Here is a 12,943-nt window from a genome sequence, read left to right as displayed (position 1 = left end):
GGGACTTTTAGGACTATTTTCCCATTTCTCTGCAGTTGCTGTGAACCTGCCCCCCTACATCTACTGCTCGTGCCTCTGAATCCCTGCCCTTCCTCTCCTCCCTTTCCCAGTCCCAACTCTTTCAACTTTTTCAAAACTTGTTTCACAGACAGGCTAGCCCCTTCCCCTGGACCATTCTGAGCATGAGGAGGAGGCCCAACAGTGGGACCACCATTGCCCTTGTTCTCCCCTCAACTTGCCCCAGCCCAGTCCTCCTGGCTGCGGAGGTTCTGGGGAGCATTGCTGCAGATGGGAAAGGAGCCAGCCAGGGGGAGGGGCCAGTGTACTGCAAAAAATAAAATAAATTGAAAAGTAGGCCAATGTACTGCAAAAAATAAAATAAATTGAAAAATAGGGCCTTGTTTGGGGACTGTGAGGATAGGAGTGGTGGATTTGGGGAAATGGTGGAAGGTTCAGGTAGATGGGAGCTGTGGGGAAATGGGGAAACAATTGGAATTGGGGACAGAGATAGCAGATTGCTAGATGTAGTCACCAGGGAAGGTCAACATGTCCATTTTACCTCCGATGCTGTACTTTATTGGAGGTAGTACATGAAGCTAGCTGCATATAGGAGGTTAGTGTCATAAAGTCAAACCGGCTGCATTTGTAAAGCTGAGACGGTATAATTTTAGAAATGTCCTCATTGCCATTCATTGTAACTTGAAATGTTCCCACGTGGATAAAATGGGGGCTGTCTGTATCCAAGAGAGAGATCTGCCCTAGTTGTTGTTGTTAACATTATGTTTGTGAAGTATTTACTATGTGCCAAACACTGTGCTAAACGCTAGGGTTGGCAGAAGATAATCAGATTGGATGCATTCCCAGAGTGAGAAGTTTTAATGTGGAGAAAATACAGCTATAATTGCTCCATCTAAATAGCTGGAGCTCTATCTGTCTTCATCAGCTGCTCTGCCCTCTTGTCCTCCCTCCCCTGCTCCAGCTAATTCTTGCCAGCTGGATGGTTCCTGAATCCATAGCGGGGATTGGGGGAGAGGAAAGTGGAAAAGGGAGCTGCATCTGAGTCTGGATCATCAGAGTTGAGTTGTAGAAGTTTTGGTACTCCCCATCCAATGCTGAAAGGGCACTCAGTGCACGGCTCTGGGGAAAAAAAAAACCTCTGGGCCCACCCTCAGGCTTCAGTCTCCCCAGCAGTCCATGTTACTTATGTTGAAGAAATCAGGTGGCACCAATAGCGTTCTTTTGCTGCTTTTTTGGACGGTGGGTTCCTTCTATTAGGAGATTTTGCTGTGTACCATTCAGTCAGCTCTGTGATTCATGACCTTGGAAGTTAGGGAAGACATGGAGAATTGAAATACAGGGATAATCCAAAATCTAACATTCAATCAATAGTTTCAACCTCTTCTTCCATATAACCTGCTCCTTGATCTGATATCAAGCAGCCAAGTGAACTGAATTGTGTTTCCTTTCCTCTCTTTTTTCTTGCTCTTTTTCCCCTCCACTAGCGGACAAGCTAATGAGATGGGAAATGGCTACATTCTGGGGATTTGGAGGGAGAAAAGAGTTGGGATCATCCTGAAAAATCACCAGAATAATCAAGAGTTGACCAGTGCTTTATCTTTCAGACATCTTGGAACTTACTCCTTGGAGACCATTTGGAACTGTAGTCCCTTTGGGCTTAGCACTATAGGGTGGCACCATGAACTCTGCTCCCACACTTTTTCAGACAGGAAGGCTAGTGTAACTAAGCCATGCCACCCTAGATTTGGAAAATAATCAGAGGAGCAGTCAAGATGGTGGCTCCACCTCTTGTTCCCTGGCAGCTGTGGCTGGGGTTCTTTCAGGTGCTGCGGGGGTGGGGTGCCGACCGAGGTCACGGCTTAGTGGAAAGAGCACGGGCTTGGGAGTCAGAGGTAGTGGGTTCTAATCCCGGCTCTGCCACTTGTCAGCTGTGTGACTTTGGGCAAGTCACTTCACTTCTCTGTGCCTCAGTTACCTCATCTGGAAAATGGAGATTAAGACTGTGAGCCCCACGTGGGACAACCTGATTACTCTGGATCTTCCCCAGCACTTAGAACAGTGCTTGGCACATAGTAAGAGAAGTTACTATATGTATAGTATAGTATATATGCAGTAATTATGTATAGAAGTTACATAGAGAAGCAGAGTGGCTCAGTGGAAAGAGCACAGGCTTGGGAGTCAGAGGTCATGGGTTCAAATCCTGACTCTGCCAATTATCAGTTGTGTGACTTTGGGCAAGTCACTTAACTTCTCTGTGCCTCAGTTACCTCATCTGTAAAATGGGGATGAAGACTGTGAGCCCCCCGTGGGACACCCTGATCACCTTGTAACCTCTCCAGTGCTTAGAACAGTGCTTTGCACATAGTAAGTGCTTAATAAATGCCATTATTATTATAGTAAGCGCTTAACAAATACCATCATCATCATCATTATCATTGGTACTAACACAAATGAGGGTTCTGCGCAGGCCTAGGTCCTTGTGTCGGAAATAGGGACTGGGCTCTCTGTGGCATGATGGGTTATTGGACGTAGGCTGATCTTTGCAGAGTGAGCTGGACATGAATGGGAATTGGGATTCTGGAGTTGCAACGGCATCATGACAGCCATGGCAGTGAGGTTTGTGTGGTCAGTCAGTCAATCTTATTTATTGAGCACATGCTTTGTGTGCAGAGCAATGTACTAAGCGCTGGGGAGAGTACAGTATAACAGACACATTCCCTGCCTACAACGAGCTTACAGGCTAGAGGGGATGCATGATGGGACACAGGATCAGGCAGGGTGGGGCAAGTAGGTGTGTGGTTTGGAGATGGGAGATGAGGGATGCTCCTCTTCCAATCTGGTGCTTGGTGAGGGCCAGGACTTCCTCATTCTTTACTTTGTTCTCTTTCCTTTCTCTTCCTCCCTCTTCTATTCCCTTCCTCTTCACTTCCTATCACACTGCTTCTTCCTCGTCTATTTCCTTGAAGCTCTACCCCTGCAAAGCTCCACTTTAGGTTTGCCACCTCCCCCATCCCACTGGCCTCCTGCTCTAAATGAAAAGTCAGTGTCCCCGAGCCCATCCATCTTATCTTGGTGGCTAGTCAGTTCAGCATCCAGCTGCAGTGGGAAACAGCCAGTTTTCCACCATTGGACCCCCTCAGTGGGACCTCAGCACCCCCTCAGTGGGACCTCAGCCCTGGTTCCAGCTGGTGTCTATCCTTCCCATTTCATCTTCTCTGAGTGAAGGGGGAGGGTGGACAGAGCGCTCTGCTTTGGGGCTTCTGTCGGCAGGAATAGCCAGGAGTTTAAGGAGTCTCCTCTAGAGCTCCAGCACTATTATTGTTACATTTTTCCATCCCTTGAATAAACAGCTGGGTCTTGACATTCTTCACAATGGCCACGTGACTGTTTTTTCCACTGTGGAAAAGCAACCTTTCATCAAAAGAGTTTACAGCCGGCAAAGTGAACAGCAAAGCCATCCAAATTCAGTGGGGGTGGGGAAGTAGATGTGCCGTCTGGGAATTTCCTAGGGATAATGTAAGCATATTGAAAGGAAAAGAAAAAAAATGATCTGGGCTGATGTTGGCTTGGAGATCTGCCTCCCTGGGGCTTTAGCATGTGGGCTAGCTGCTGTTGAGAACTTGCCCTTCTTCTCATAAACCTTGTTGCATGCTGACTGGAGAACAGTTGATATGCCCAAAGCTGTTATATTTTTGGTGGCCATGATGTTTAAAATTCAAGCTCTGACCAGGCCTTTTTAGAGAGAGAGAGAGAGAGAGAGAGGGAGAGAGAGTGTGAGAGAGAGAGGGAGAGAGACAAACAGACTTTCTGTCTGGCCTAAATGAAGGAACTCAGAGCACATTCCTTCTTATGGTTTCAGAGCTGACCTCATTCAAGCACATTTAAATATTCACTGTTTACTCACATTGTCCTGATCACTTTAGAACCACTTGCAGTCACCTAGGCACATAAGAAACAGGGGACAAAGTTGTTAGAAAAGGTTCTGGTAAATGGGAAGATATCTTCTGTTTAGGGATTACCAGCTCTCAACACAACATGTGTTTGGATTATGGGCTATGCACCTCTCCCTGCCATATGCACAAACAGCAGGTTGAAAAGAATGATGAATTATCAGCTGTAAATGTTTCCTCCTTCTTTTTCCTAGTTACATTTTCCAGCTGAGTAAACTAGGTCAGAAACATCTCTCCCCTAACCTATTTTGCTGCAGTTGATGCTTAATGACTTGGTTTCAATTGTTGTAATGAACATAAATATGAAAAATTTCTTTTTTAAAGCTCTGTAAGGTAGGAATTTGTTTCTTTTTTTTGGTCAGTTGATCCATTTCTATATTTCCAAGATATACTATGGGAAGTAATAAAATCTCCACCCAGCACTTGATCATTTGTCTTTTTTTTAATGGTATTTTTTTAAGGTGCTTACTATGTGCCAGACAGTGTACTAATCGTTGGGGTAGATACAAGATAATCAGGTTGGACACAGTCCATATCCCACATGGGGCTCACCATCTTTATCCCCATGTTACAGATGAGGTAACCGAAGCACAGGGAACTTAAGTGGCTTGTCCAAGGTCACACAGAAGACAGTTGGCAGATTGGGGATTAGAAGCCAAGTTTACTGACTTGCAGGCCTGGGCTCTTTTCAGTAGGCTGGGCTTTTCGTTCAATCAATCAATCAATCAACCAGTCTAGTGGAAAGAGCACAGGCCTGAGAGTCAGAGGACCTGGGTTCTAATACCATTTCTGCTACGTACCTGCTGTGTGACCTTGGGCAAGTCATTTAACTTCTGTGTGCCTCAGTTCCCTCACCTGCAAAATGGGAATTCAATACCTGTTCTCCCTCCTAATTTGACTGTGAGCCCCATGTGGGATCTGATGCTCTTGTATCTACCCCAGTGCTTGGTGCAGTGATTGGCACATAGTAGGGACTGAACAAATACCATAATTATTATTAAGGTACTCGTCCTATGCTTTTAACAACAATGTTCCCTCCTCTCCCCAGTCTCCCCAGAAGAAGCCCAATGCAAAAATACTCCTCAAGGACTTGCAAAAGTGAACAAAATCAGCACAAGGGACAAAACCTCTAAGGGAAAACTCACAGACAAGGAATCAACTGTGGTATTTGCAATTGGGCCCAAAAGATCTTCTGGTATTCAAAGACAGGTTCCCTCATGGGGAGTGGGTTGAATTGGCTCAGGTTTACAGGTGGGGCTGATGACTTTGCACAGATGATTTGTCCATTCTTCCACTACCATTGCGGCATGTGCCTCCCTTGCCAAATGAACTGGGCCACTGATCCATGGGAATCACCCCACTGAGTGGCCATCTTAGTGGCCTACCTGTAGTTAGGGGGTTGAAAGTTTGAAGTTTGCCTTTGAGTGGATGGAATTTAATTTTCTTTTAACTACAGCCTAAATGTTTGGGGTTAGAATATTTGGTGTCTGAAATCAATCAATCATATTTATTGAGCACTTTCTGTGTGCAGAGCACTGTACTAAGCAAATTAACTTGCAACTACTGAGAAATTTTCTTGTTCTCTGCCTGGTAGCAGAGTAGCCTATAACAGTGAATCCAGTGTTTCTTACCCAGCAGACTGTGAGCAATCAATCATTCAAACAATGGTATTTATTGAGTGCTTGCTTTGTGCAGAGCACTGTACTACATTTTTGGGAGCGTACAATACAATAGAATTGGTAGACACGATTCCTGCCCACAAGGAGCTTACAGTCTAGAATGGGAGAGAGATGTTAAAATAAATGACAGATAAGGGAAGTGGCAGAGTACAAAGTTATATACATAAGTGTGCTGTGCCCACAGTGCTATCCTAGGCCAGGCACCTTGTCCATCCAGCCCGGGATCCTGTGTCCAACAGTGGCCTCAGGATGCTTGGACAACTTGTGTGTCATTGCCTTCCACGAGCAAGCCCCAGCATTAGCGTTTCTCTTCTGGGCTTGTTTCAGCACTGGGCTGATGGGACATAATTATAATAAAAATAGTATTTGATAAGTGCTTAGCTATGTGCGAGGCACTGTTCCAAGTGCTGGGGTAGATACAAGATAATCAGTCCCTGTCCCACATAGGGCTCACAGTCTTAATCCCCATTTTACAGATGAGGTAGCTGAGGCACAGAGAAGTGAAGTGACTTGCCCAAAGTCACACAGCAGACAAGTGGTGGAGCCGGGATTAGAAGCACTTAACAAATACCACAATCATTATCCCCCTTCTAGACTGTGAGCTCGTTGTTGGGTAGGGACCATCTCTATATGTTGCCGATTTTTACTTCCCGAACGCTTAGTGCAGTGCTCTGCACACAGTAAGCGCTCAATAAATACGATTGATTGATTGATAACGATGATGGTATCTGTTAAGCTTTTGCTATTAGGCCTGCTCTGCCTGCCAGCCTCACCCTGAGAAGGTGGGGGAAAGGGGAGAGGGTGATATGAGCATGAAACTCCTCAAGGCAGCCATCCCTTGCGAGGCCTCGAATTGTACCATCCACCAAGCTGGCTCCATTTCACCCAAAGGCTGAGCAGGGAGTGCGCACCGACTGTTCGTCTCCCTCCAGCTGACAGAGTGATCCTGGGGCCCCTCACAGGAGGCAGCTCTCCCGTGTGTGAATGTTCTTTGGGATTTTGTCTTGATGGCTCCCCTTCTCCGCCACCTCCACCTCCCCCTGGCCGTGCGCTATTACACGGCACTGACAATAGCTTGAGGGAAAGAAACTGAGAAAGTGGGATAATAGTTTAAAAACAAATGGGGAGAGGAGATACTCTCTTGGAGTGCTCAGTTAGAATGACTGCCTGCAGAATCTGGGTGGTTAGCCAGGTAGCAACTGTCAGCATGGAAATCAATCAATCGTATTTATTGAGTGCTTACTGTGTGCAGAGCACTGTACTAAGCGCTTGGGAAGTACAAGTTGGCAACATATAGAGACAGTCCCTACCCAACAGTGGGCTCACAGTCTAAAAGGGGGAGACAGAGAACAAAACCAAACATACTAACAAAATAAAATAGAATAAATATGTACAAGTAAAATAAATAAATAAATAGAGTAATAAATATGTACAAACATATATACATATATACAGGTGCTGCGGGGAAGGGAAGGAGGTAAGATGGGGGGGATGGAGAGGGGGATGAGGGGGAGAGGAAGGAAGGGGCTTGAAAGATGGAGCACTGTGAGCTTCTAGTCCTTCTAGACTGTGAGCCCGTTGTTGGGTAGGGACCAACTCTATATGTTAACAACTTGTACTTCCCAAGCGCTTAGTACAGTGCTCTGCACACAGTAAGCACTCAATAAATATGACAATGAATGAATGAGCAGCGGAGAAAGCGGTCGCTTTTCACTGAATGAAGTGGCACTGCTCCTCTAGATTGTAAGCTCCTTGTGGGCAGGGAATGTGTTTGCTTACTCTTTTATATCATACTCTCCCAAGCACATAGTACAGGGCTCTGCACACAGTAAGCACTCAATAAATTTGATTGATTGATTGATCCTCTTACCATTGACATGGAATGGTTTGTTGGGTAAATGAGGGTTGTTGCTGTTTGAAACTCCTCAGATCACTCTGCAGCATCTGGTCTAGAAATTGCATTATGCTGTCCCATGTCAGTGAAATATTGAATTTCTCCCATAATAAAGTTGCCTGCCATTAGCGTAGTGTAATAATGAACCAGGATAAATTAAATTGCCCTTTTTCTTTTTTTTGCTTTTGGTGTTTTCATTTCTTTCCCTAGTTAAATGGCAGGTGGGAGGCCTTGTGTGAGGACAAATGGGATGAGTGATGGTTGCTAACTCTATTTCTGTTGACCTTTCCCTGTAGAGGCTGTTCAGGACAGGAGAAACACTTTCTCAAATCTGAAATGATAAATTACATCTTTCCTAGGTCTTGATCCATCTGGGAAAGTTCATGCAAAAGCAAGAAGGTTAAGAAAAGATACAGGTATGGAGCAGATATCTGCACTCTATGCACTGCACTTTCACTTATTCATCTCTTATTTTGCGGAAGGCTGCAGAAAACCTTATCTCTTGAAGAGCTGGCCTATAGGAAAGTAAAAAAGCGTCTGTTCACAGCATCACCCGTGGGTAGGTAGGGCTTGCACCCGAGAGGATGTTCTTGAATCCATCTGACTTGCAGATGATTTTCAGGGAAATAATAATAGCATTTGTTAAGTAATTACTATGTGCCCAGTACTAGGGTAGGTAAAATATAATCAGGTTCCACATGGAGCTCACAATCTAAATAGGAAGGAGAACAAGTATTGAGTCCCCATTTTGCAGAAGAGGGAACTGAGGCACCTGGCAGTTAAGTGACTTGCCGAAGGTCACATGGCAGGTAAGTGAAGAGAAGCAGCATAGCCTAGTGGATATAACATGGGCCTGGGCGTAGGAAGGACCTGGGTTCTAATCCTGTCCCCACCACTTGTCTGCTGTGTGACCTTGGGCAAGTCACTTAACTTCTCTGTGCTTCAGTTACCTCATCTATAAAATGGGGATTAATACTGTGAGCCCCATGTGAGACATGGACTGTGTCCGACCTGATTACCTTGTATCTACCCCAGCGTTTGGAACAGTGCCTGGCACATAGTAAGTGCTTAACAATTACCATAAAAAAAGTGGCAGAGGTGGGATTAGATCTCAGGTCCTTTGACTCCCAGGCCCATGCTCTCGCACTAAGCTATGCTGCTTCTAAAAACTTCCCCTCTGCTGAAACACAAATCCTAGGGCATCCATTTTGTGGGACTTGCTTCTCAGTTGGCTGGTCACCACGGGCCAAACTCCTTCTGCAGGAAACAGGAAGTCTGAGGACCAGGCAGGCAGGTTCTCTGCACCCCACTAGAGTATGGATTTGGGGAGTTAGGGGTGTTCAAGATCTTGAGGAGATTGATTCTGAACAGACTCCACTGGGGCTACCCTGTGTAAAGATCTTTAAATAAAAATATTTCAGTTTGTGTGGAGCATTTCTTTTGAACAGGCTGGAATTCCTTGCTTTCTTACTTTCTAGACTGTAAGATTGTCACGGACAGGGACCATGTCTGCTATTTCTGCTATATAGCACTCTCCCAAATGCTCAGTACAGTGCTCTGCACATAATAAGCGCTCAATAAATAACATTGATTGATTAGGATAGCTGTCCAACAGTTTTCAGCTAGCCTGGTCCCTGTCCAGAAGTGGGCCCTCATCTGTCTGGGGTTTAAGTTTTGATGCTGAGCTTTCCTCGGCTGAGTTTTGTGGCCCAGATCCTGTGTCAGACTTCACACTGACCTTGGAGGGGGATGCAGAGGTTCTAGAGCAAGTGTGGGAGTTCAGGGGCTCCCCTGGAGAAGTGCTCTGGGATTGAGTGACATCTATTTTCTTTTAGAAAATGGCATCCGTGGCATCATGCCCTGTTAATGCGTGCCTAGCATAATACATTTGATATCAGCTGCATTTCCTTGTCTGGTATTGGCATGTGCCAGCAGTGGTCACCCAGTCTCCCTAAAGTTGTAGACTAATCTGAAGCTCAGCAGAACTCATTAGGTAGATAGTCATTAAAGGCTGAATTCTTGGCTGGCATTTGCCTTAATATGGCCTTCCAGTCTTCATGCAGCGAGGCACTCTGGTTGTGCTGAAGGTAGGGAAATGAAATGACAAGTCCACTTAATTATAATAATTGTGGTATTTATTAAGCACTTACCTTGTGCCAGACATTGTTCTAAGTGCTGGGGTAGCTACACGATGACCAGGTTGGACACAGTCCCTGTCCTACATAGGGCTCACAGTCTCAAGCCTCATTTTACAGATGAGGGAACTGAGGCACAGAGAAGTCAAGTGACTTGCCCAAGGTCACAGACAAGTGGCAGAGCCAGGATTAGAACCCAGGGCCTTCTGACTCTCAGGACCGTGCTTTATCTACTAGGTCACGCTGCTTCTCAGTCTCCCTTAGTAAGACTGGACAACCTACGCATTGTTTTAGTGGGTCACAGTCTCACCTGGTTTGCCTGCATGTGAGAGCACATCTAGTGAGGTACTTGTGGACCTCTAAGTAGCTCAGGAAACCCAGGTTCATAAATCTTCATTTCAGGGTCAGGAGCCACAGGAAATTCTGGTTTGCAGAAGGCCAGAAATATGCCACTGAAAGAGACTTCCCTTTCTTCTGTGTTTTGGGGTTGGACCTATCAGAAAGAAAGCCGTTCCAAGGAATATTGCAAGTGCAGGAATTTCAGCCAATCCAGCAGCCAGGTTTTGTTGATATGTGAGGCATGGTGGACATGGCAGCTCCCCGTGGGGGAACCATGTAGTTACATGTAAACATTGCCTAGAAACTTTAAGGGGGTTAGCTTGTCTCTGTACTTTTAGAATGTGAGATTGTGTGCGACATTATTTTGAAGCGAGAACAGTGGTCACCCAGCCCAAGTTTCCCTCTCCAATGGGGCCAACAGGATTTGTGGAGGAGGAACCATGTGATGGGAGGGAAGAGGGAAGAAGAAGGGGGAAAAGGAAAGGAGAGATGGAAGAGAGGGAGAATATTGAGTGCTTACTGTGTGCAGCGCACTGTACTCAGTGCTTGGGAGAGTACAACACAACAGAGTTGGTAGACACATTCCCTGCCCACAACGAGTTTACAGTCTAGAGGGGAAAAGTATAGAAAACAGGGAGAGATGAGCAGGGAAAGGGGAAGACTTGGGACCTGTCCAGGAGCCTGGAGTCTGTCTAGGCTGCCCACCTCTCCCCGCTGCAAGAGTATCTGAGTAAGGTAGCGTCCCCTCTCTCCAGGTTTCTCTGCAAGAGAAAGGAAAGCTGTGAACTGAAGCTCCACGAGGGAACTTCAGCAGAAACGTCTTCTTCAAGATGAGCAAAATGAGGTACTGAGAAGTTACGTGACTTACCAAGATCACTGAATGAATGTGGAGAAGCCAGGATCAGGACTTAGTGTCTACTATTGCTAGATTTGGGGTTTGAGAATATGCACTCGAGGCTGCAAAACCAGCTTCATTTTCCCTCCACTCTTGTGATGGCAGGGCTTGTGGTCCTCAAATCTAGAATAACTGTGGTAAGGTAGTGCCCTGAAATAAGGGTTAATCCAAAAATGTACAGAACATCTGGGAATCCTATTAAAGCCTTTACCACCAATTTTATCTCCTGCTGATTTTTTGGCAGATCTCACATCTTTATGACTGTGCCTTTTTACCTATCCACTGCCCACTTCATGGAAAATCCAAGTTGATGGCTGAAAACTGGGCACAAGGTGCTTGTCCTCCACCCTATTCTATTTCCACACCTTCTGGGGCAAAAGAGTGTAGCTGTGTTTTGCCCCACGAATATTGGTCCCTCAGAAAGGAATCCCACTACCTTTACAATAACAGTGTGGGCTAGGAAGAAGCAGCATAGCCTAATGGAAAGAGCCAAGTCCTGGGAGTCAGAGGACCTGGGTTCTAATTCTGCCTCTGTCACTTAATAATTATGGTACTTGCTAAGCACTTACTATATGCCAAGCACTGTTCTAAGCATTGGGGTAGATACAGAGTAGGCAGATTGGACACAGTCCCTGTTCCACATGGGGCTCACACTCTTAATCCCTATTTTACAGATGAGGTAACTGAGGCATAGAAAAGTGATTGTGACTTACTTAAGGTCACACAGCAGACATGTGGCAGAGCTGGGATTAGAACCCAGGTCCTTCTGACTCCTAGACCCGTGCACTATCCACCAAGCCATGCTGCTTCTCAGCTACTTGCCTGCTGTGTTTCTTTGGCCAAGTCCCTTTATGCTTCTCTGGGCCTCAGTTTCCTCATTTGTAAAATCAGGGGTTAAATGCCTGTTCTTCCTTTCCCTGAGACTGTGAGTCCCATGTGGGACAGGGACTGTGTCTGACCTGATGATCTTGTATGGACTCCAGTGCTTAGTACAGTGGAGATACCATTATTTGTATTCTTATTAAAGGCTATGGGGGAAGGGAAAGAGTGAGGCAGAGTGGGAGGAGGAGCAAAGGGTAGGGAAGCACTGGGAAGAGAATGAAAGAGATAGGATGGCAGAGGGAGAAGGAGAGAGGCCTTGCAAAGGTCAACCTAGATGGCTTAAATGTCCTTTAGTCAAGCAGGTGCTCATACTGAGTTTCTCTAGCACTGATATTTTGGTCTTCGCTGAGCTCCAGCCCTAGTTCATGGAGGGAGTTAGGAAAAAATCCTCTGCTCCACCCTTGCCCAAGCCCCCATCCAGCCCTAGGCACAGCTGGACAGCTGGCTTTTCCTCTCCTCTGACAAAATTCCAGGCCAGGGCTTGGCTTTATTCCAGACAAGCCATTGCCTTGGCCCAGCCCAAGAGCCTATCTGTTCCTCTGGGTTTGTTGATTTGAACCCAGCTGGCAGGGGTGGGGGGCAGCTGAGGGAAAGGTGAATGGCCGTCAGGAACAGAGTCAAGTCCCAATTGGTGGAGCTGTGGGCAGCCTGCCCACAGTGGGCTCCATGAAAAAGCCTGAGCTGCCAAAGGAGACAGCTAGTAAAGCCTATTAATCAGGCCCATAGAAGGGAGCCCTCTGGATGCCAGGTCCTGGCCAAGGGCTCTCAGCAGGTGCCTGGGCTGTGCTCCCTCTGCCTCTATGGGGGAGTGGGATGTGAACCTGATGAACTTATATCCCCCCAGCACCTAAAACAGTGCTTGGAATATAGTAAGCGCTTAACAAATGCCATCATTATTATTATTATCAGGCTCTCTCTCTGTCTTCCTCTCCCTCTCTTCCACAAGCTGGCCAGTTAGCAATATGGCTACTCATCTAGAGCCAGAGCCCAAGCTGCAGCTTTGCCCAAGGGCAGGCACCCAAAAAGGCATGTAAGTTAAAAGCATTTTCAAGGTACTCTGTGGGGGTCCTGAAACAGAGGAATCAAAGGAAGTGGATGGCTCCTGAGTGTGGGGCTGCCCCAGACCCTGCTGCCGTGCACTGAGGGTATCA

The 12,943-nt window shown here is 46.3% G+C and overlaps 1 protein-coding gene across 9 annotated transcripts in view; it reads left to right on the top strand.

Moving 5' to 3' along the window:
• Positions 1–12,943, top strand: part of ATP2B2 (ATPase plasma membrane Ca2+ transporting 2) — a 587,231-nt gene that overhangs the window by 313,946 nt on the left and 260,342 nt on the right. Inside the window, exon 4 of one of the 9 annotated variants that reach the window (XM_038740344.1) lies at positions 7,901–7,957. The exons of the other annotated variants lie outside the window; for them this stretch is intronic. The gene's annotated coding sequence lies outside the window, so the exon portion shown is untranslated. The remainder of the gene's footprint in view (positions 1–7,900; positions 7,958–12,943) is intronic. 9 annotated transcript variants of the gene reach the window in all.

Source organism: Tachyglossus aculeatus, chromosome X1 (assembly GCF_015852505.1).
Source record: "Tachyglossus aculeatus isolate mTacAcu1 chromosome X1, mTacAcu1.pri, whole genome shotgun sequence".
Classification (NCBI taxonomy): domain Eukaryota; kingdom Metazoa; phylum Chordata; class Mammalia; order Monotremata; family Tachyglossidae; genus Tachyglossus; species Tachyglossus aculeatus.
This window is presented reverse-complemented; position numbering and strand designations above follow the sequence as displayed.